The sequence below is a fragment of the Carlito syrichta genome, unplaced genomic scaffold (assembly GCF_000164805.1).
Source record: "Carlito syrichta isolate Samal-C Ts95f unplaced genomic scaffold, Tarsius_syrichta-2.0.1 Scaffold66177, whole genome shotgun sequence".
Taxonomy (NCBI): domain Eukaryota; kingdom Metazoa; phylum Chordata; class Mammalia; order Primates; family Tarsiidae; genus Carlito; species Carlito syrichta.
Window position 1 is genome coordinate 1 of NW_007010273.1, and position 7,168 is coordinate 7,168.

The window sequence follows — 7,168 nt, forward strand, 5'->3', positions numbered from 1 at the left end:
TCCTTTGGAAAAAATCTTTCTAAAGAATAAAAAAGTATACATAATAATAAGACAATACCCCAAATCACGTAAATTTTAAAATGTTTTTTAAAACATGGCCAATAATTCAACTTTAAAAAATAACGAAATTCTGTCCCATGTTACAACACAGTTGAACCTTGATGATATTTTGCTAAGTGAAATAATAAGCCCATTGCAAAAGGGCAAATATTGTTTGATTCCACTTATTTAAGGTATCTAGTGTAGTCAAATTCACAGAGACAGAAAACAGAATGGTGGCTGCCAAGGACTGAGGGGAGGGGAGAATGAAGAGTCATTGTTTAATGAGTAGAGCTTTAGGTGAGGAAGATAAAAAAGCTCTGGAGATGGACGGTGGTAATGGTTGCTAAATGCCACATAACTGTGTACTTTTTAAAACGCCAAATTTTATGTTTACATAGATTTTGCCACAATTTAAAGAATGATAAAGTTGAATATCTTTTTGTATCCTTCCCAGGCCGATTCCCTCACTCACTCCCATTCCTCTAGAAACGATCACAGTCATAAGTACTGTATAATATTATTTTGCTTAAAAAATTATAATGCATGCTTCAAAAAATAAAAGAAAAACTTGAAACTTGCTTTTCCACATAATATTTTGCTTTTTTGTTTGTTGTTTGTTTTTGTTTTTGAGTTGGAGTCTCACTGTCACCCAGACTGGAGTGCAGTGGCATGCTCCCAGTCACTGCAGCCTTGACCTACTGGGTTCCTGGTAATCCTTCCTCCTCAGCCTTCCAAGGAGCTGGAACTACAGGCGTGCGTTACCATGCCTGGCTAATTTTTGATTTATTGTAGAGACGAGGCTTTGCCAAGTTGCCTGGGTGGGTCTCGAACCTGCGGGTTCAGGCAATCCACTTGCCTGGGCCTCCCAAAGTGTTGGGATTACAGACTGAGCCACCAAGAATATTTTGCTTTTAAGTTGTGCTATGCTGATATATAGACCTAGTTCTTTAGCTGCTGTGTAGTAGTCCCATCATATGACTCTATCATACTTTACCCATTTCTCAAAGACATTTAGTAAATTTCAGTCTTTACAAAGATAAAGAATACCTTTGTACATATGGATTAAAAACAGTGAGTTTTTCACTATTACTAAATATTTCCAGATTCTTTTCTAAGAAGTCATATCAACTTATACTCCTACTAGCAGAATGAGATTCTCTATCATCTTACTGCTGTCAATACATGATATGTAAAAAATCTGATGGGTATGAAATGGTATCACTGGTTATTACAAGATTGGTGTTTCTGGCTTTTTTTCCTGCGAACAGCCTGTTTCTATCCTTTGCCCATCCATTTTCTCTTTGGTTTTTTTTTTTTGGATTTGTAGTTCTTTATTTTTTTTCAAATAGTAATCCTCTGCATGTTATGTACAGGCATACCTTGTTCTGTTGAGTTTCACTTTACTGTGCTCCAGAGTTATTACTTTTGCAAATTGGAGGTTTGTGGCAATTCTGTGTCAAGCAAGTCTATCAGCCCCATTTTTCCAACAGCCTGTACTTGCTTCATGTCTGTATCACTTGGTAATTCTTGTGGTATTTCAAACGTTTGTATTATTTTGTTATTATGATCTGTGATCTTTGTTGTTAATACTGTAATTGTTTTGTGGTGTCATGAACTATGTCCATATAAGATGGTTAACTTAATCAAGAAATCTGTGTTCTGGTTGGCTATTTCCCTGTGTCTCTCCCTCTCCTTGGGCCTCCCTATTCCTTGAGACACAATAATACAGTTATTAGGCAAATTAATAACACTACAGTAGCCCCTAAGTGTTCAAGTGAAAGGAAGAGTTGCATGTCTTGCTTTAAATCAAAAGCTAGAAGTGATTAAGGTTAGTGAGGAAGGCATGTTGAAAACTGAGACAGGTCAAAAGCTAGGCCTCTTGCACCAAACAGCCAAGCTGCTAATGCAAAAGAAAAGTTCTTGAAGGAAATTAAAAGTGCTACTCCAGTGAACACATAAAATATAAAAAATTGAGACATGCTGATAATGGAGCAAGTTTTAGTGGTCTGGATAGATCAAACCAGCCACAATATTCCCTTCATCCAAAGCCTAATCCAAAACAATCCTAATACTCTTCAATTCTATGAAGGTTGAGAGAGGTGAGGAAGCTGCAGAAGAGGTCGGTCCATGAGGTTTAAGGGAAGAAGCCATCTTCATAACATAAAAGTGCAAGGTCAAGCAGCAAGTGCTGATGGAGAAGTTGTAGCAAGTTATTCCGAAAAATATAGCTAAATTATTGATCAAAGCAGCTATACTAAATATCACATTTTAAATGTAAACAAAATAGCTTCATGTTGGAAGATGCCACTTAGCACTTTCACGGCCAGAGAGAAGTTAAATCATTATCAGCTGACTTTAAGTTGAAGCCAATGCTCATTTACCATTCTGAAAATCCTGGGGCCCTTAAGAATTATGCTAAATCTACTCTGCCTGTGCTCTAGAAATGGAGTAACAGAGCCTAGATAACACTACATCTGTTTACAGCATGGTCAACTGAATATTTTAAGCCAACTGTTGAGACTTACTGCTCAGAAAAAAGATTTCTTTCAAAATATTACTGCTCAATGACAAGGTACCTAGTCACCCAGGAGCTCTGATGGAGATACACAAGGAGATGAATGTTTTCAAGTCTGCTAACACAGCAGCCATTCTGCAACCTGTGGATCAGGAAGTAATTTCTACTTTCAAGTCTTATTATTTAGAAGTACATTTTGTAAGGCTATATCAGTCATAGACAGTGATTCCTCTAATGGATCTGGACAAAGTTAATCAAAAACCTTCTGGAGGCTGGGCATCGTGGCTCAAGCCTGTAATCGAAGCACTTTGGGAGGCTGAGGTGAGAGGATTGCCTGAGCCCACAGGCTCGAGAACAGCCTGGGAAACACGGTGAGGCTGTCTCTACACGAAATAAAAACATTAGCCAGGCATGGTAGCATGCGCCTGTAGTTTTGGCTACTTGGAAGGCTGAGGTGGAAGGATCACTTGAGCACAGCAGGTTGATGCTGGGGTGGCTGTGAGTGTGCCACTGCACTCCAGCCTGGGTGACCGAGTGAGACTCCAACTCAAAAACAAAAAACAAAACAAAACAAAAAACACCTTCTGGAAAGGTTTTCCTCACTTTAGATGCCATTAAAAACACTCCTGATTAATAAGAGGAGGTCAGCCGGGCTTGGTGGCTCAGCCTGTAATCCTGCGCCTTAGGGAGGCTGAGGTGAGTGGATTGCCTGAGCCTGCAGGTTTGAGACCTGCCTGGGCAACTTGGCAAGCCTTCATCTCTACAATAAATCAAAATGAGCTGGGCGTGGTAGCACGTGCCTGTAGTTCCAGCTACTTGGAAGGCTGAGGCAGAAGGATCACCAGAGCCCAGCAGGTCGAGGCTGCGGTGGCCGGGAGCGGCCACTGCACTCCAGTCTGGGTGACAGAGTGAGACTCCAATTCAAAAAAAAAAAAAAATAAGAGGAGGTCAAAATATCAACATTAACAGGAGTTTGGAAGAAGCTGATTCCAACCTTTAATGACTTTGAGGGGCTGAAGACTTCAGTAGATGAATTAACTGCAGATGTGGTGGACACAGCAAGAGAACTAGAAGTGGAGGATGTGGAAGAACTAGAACCCGAAGATGTGACTGAAGTCCTGCAATCTCACAATAAAACTTGAAAAGATGAGTTGGTTCTTATGGATGAGGAAAGAGAATAGTTTCTTGAGATGGAATCTACTGTGAAGATGCTGTGAATATTGTTGAAATGACAATAAAGGTTTACGTAATCTTAGTTGGTAAAGAAGCGGCAGGGTTTAGGGGGATTAACTCTAATTTTGAAGGAAGTTCTGTGAGTAAAATGCTATAAAACAGCATCTCATGCTACAAAGAAATCTTTTAGTGAAAGAAGAGTCAATCAATGCAGCAAACTTTATTGCTGTCTTATTTTAAGAAAGTGTCACTGGGCATGGTGGTTCACACCTATAATCCCAGCACTTTGGAAGGTAGAGTTGAGGACTGCCTGAACTCAAAGGATCGAGACCAGTCTGAACAACATGGCGAGACCTTGTCGCTACAATGAATCAAAAAATTAGCTGGGCATGGTGGTGTGCACCCGTGGTTCCAGCTACTTGGACGGCTGAGGTGGAAGGATCGCCTGAGTCTAACAGGCTGAGGTCACAGTGGCCGTGAGTGTGCCGCTGCACTCCAGCCTGGGCTACAGAATGAGCCTCTGACTCAAAACAAAAGAGAAAAAAAAAAACCAAAAAAAACCGTCAGTCACCTCAACCTTTAGCAACCACCACCCTGATTAGTTAGCAGCCATCAACATGAAGGTAAGATCCTCCACCAGCAAAAAGATTGACTTGGTGAAGGCTCAGATGACTGCCAGCAATTTTTTAAAGCAATAAAGTGTTTTAAAATTAAAGTATGTATGTATTTTTAAAGACATAATACTACTGTACACTCAGTAGACTATAGTGTAAATACAACTTTTATATGCACTGGGAAACCAAAAATTTTGTGTGACTCCCTTTGCTACAATATTTGCTTTAGCGCCATGGTCTGGAACTGAAACCTGCAATGTCTCCAAGGTATGCCTGTATACTGCAAATATCTACTTCCAGGCAGTTTCCTACATTTTAACATAAAGATGTTTTACATTTTAGTATAGTCAAATTCATCAGTCTTTTCCTTCTTGTGCTCTGTTTAAGAAATCCTGAACCATCTTGATAACAAAAAAGTTACCTTACAATGGAGCATTTTCTGGTGTTTTCACTATTTTTCTTTTTTTGAGTTGGAGTCTACTCTGTCACCCAAACTGGAGTGCAGTGGCACGCTCCCAGCCACTGCAGCCTCGACCTACTGGGCTCCAGTGATCCTTCTGCCTCAGCCTTCCAAGTAGCTGGAACTACAAGCACGTGCTACCAAGCCGGCTAATTTTTGATTTATTGTAGAGATGAGGTCTCATCAAGTTGCCCAGGCGGGTCTTGAACCCACGGGCTCAGAAAATCCACTCACCTCGGCCTCCCAAAGTGTGGGGTTAGAGGCTGAGCCACCGAGCCCGGCTTGTTTTCATTATTTATTTCCTATCATTTATTTAACAAACCTTAATTTGCCACCAACTGCTTCAATTCCACGGGTTATCTTGAAAGACGAAGCTCCTTTTGAAGTCTTGAAAAAAAAAGAATGATTTTCTCAGTAGTTTTTCAATGCCAAGTTTGCCAGATATCACATTATATAAAAATCTATTGTCTATAATTAGCAGATTCCAAAGGACTTTTACTAGTGAGCCCTAAAAAGCCTTAAAAATTATAAGACAACATTCAGCAAAAAACATACATACAGGTTTTTACATGAAGTATATTTATGTAAAAATTCCACTGTCAAAAGTTTACTGAATTCATTAGTCTATTTTGAAAACGACTTGCATATAGGGGAAAAAGGTGATTTGCTTTCAGCACTTTTTCTTTTAAATTTTTTTTTTTTTTGAGTTGGAGTCTCACCCTGTTGCCAGACTGGAGTGCAGTGGCTGCTCCCAGCCACCCCGCAGCCTCGACCTGCTGGGCTCTGGCAATCCTTCTGCCTCAGCCTTCCAAGTAGCTGGAACTACAGGCACGTGCTACCACACTCGGCTATCTTTTAAAATTTTCTTACTGATTTCTAAACTAAACTAAATTTTTAAAAATTGATTTCTTATGCTCTAACATCAACATTCAGATGGATAAAAATTTAATGCTTCCCTGTGGCAAATGTAGTATGTTTTCTCATTTTATATTAGGGGACTGTACTGGGTTGAACAGTGCCTCTCCTCAAAAATCCACGGCTAGCCAGAACCTGTGAAAGTAGTTTTATTTGGAAATAAGGTCTTTGCAGATTTAAGTTTTTAAGATGATATCATACTGGAGTTGGGTGAGCACTAAATCCAATAGAACTGGTGTCCTTAAAACAGGGAAATCTTCGCCGGGCTCGGTGGCTTAGCCTGTAATCCCAGTGCTTTGGGAGGCTGAGGTGAGTGGATTGCCTGAGCCCACGGGTTCGAGACCTACCTGGGCAACTGGGCGAGACCTCATCTCTACAATAAATCAAAAAATTAGCTGGGCGTGGTACTGCGCGCCTGTAGTTCCAGCTACTTGGAAGGCTGAGGCGGAAGGATCGCCGGAGCCCAGCAAGTCGAGGCTGCGGTGGCTGGGAGCGGCCACTGCACTCCAGTCTGGGTGACAGAGTAAGATTCCAAATCAAAAAAAAAAAAACAGGGAAATTTGGACATAGACAGAAGGAAGGCCACATGACAACAAAGGCAGAGGCTGCAAATCAAGGAACGTGAAGGATTGCGGACAAGCTCCAGAAGCCAGGAAAAGGCAAGCCAAGGATTCTTCTCTAGAGATTTTAAAGCTATCATGGCCCTGCTGATACCTTGGCTTGTCTTAGACACCCTAGACTTTGACCTCTATCCTCTACAACTGTGAGAATGTAAATTTCTTTTGTTTATGCCACCTAGTTCATGGTAATTTGTTACACCAGCTCAAGGAAGCAAATATAGAGACATTGATTTTTGTTTTTCATAGGACCAAGATACCACAGCATTTCCAAACAGTGAAATAGTTTTATACATACCAAACTGGATGCAAGACGCAGCAAATGAGAGGTTCCTAAATTGTTGGAGTCCTAGTATCTACTGCCTGCTTTAACAAATAAACCAATTCTTGATGCAGGAGCATAGTTTTCCAAAGAAGCAATCACTAAACCATTTGGTAGTTTGGTGAACTGTATTTCAAATAAAGTAGAGACATAATTAATGTCTTTGTATTACCAAGAAGAGTAAGGCATGTATGGGTTCCAGTGAGCAACTCAGTGGGACTAACCTCAAGATCCTGAGGATGAGGAGGTGCTCCTGTAGGTGCAGCTGTAGCTTTAACTTTGGGGGCAACTTTGAGGGAATAAAATCTCTAAACACAAAAAAGATAGGTTATACACATTTCTCACAAGAACAGTGCTTTCTATAAAAGCATTATGTCTTAGTATACCTAAGTGACAGAGGGTGTTCAGGAGTAACCATCTCCATGGGAGGATTTCGCTGAATAACTTATAAACCCACCAGTTTACCCAAGCCATCCTTAAGTCTCTATTTATTTATTTATTTTTTTGCAA

The 7,168-nt window shown here is 40.5% G+C and overlaps 1 long non-coding RNA gene across 1 annotated transcript; it reads right to left on the bottom strand.

Annotated features, from left to right (window-relative positions):
* Nucleotides 1-5,125: 5,125 nt before the first annotated feature.
* LOC103253066 lies at nt 5,126-6,968 on the bottom strand. The gene is made up of 3 exons (XR_503834.1): nt 6,883-6,968; nt 6,635-6,784; nt 5,126-5,191 (listed from the first exon to the last, which is right to left on the bottom strand). It is a non-coding gene; the product is annotated as an uncharacterized LOC103253066 (long non-coding RNA).
* Between the last annotated feature and the right edge of the window lie 200 nt (nt 6,969-7,168).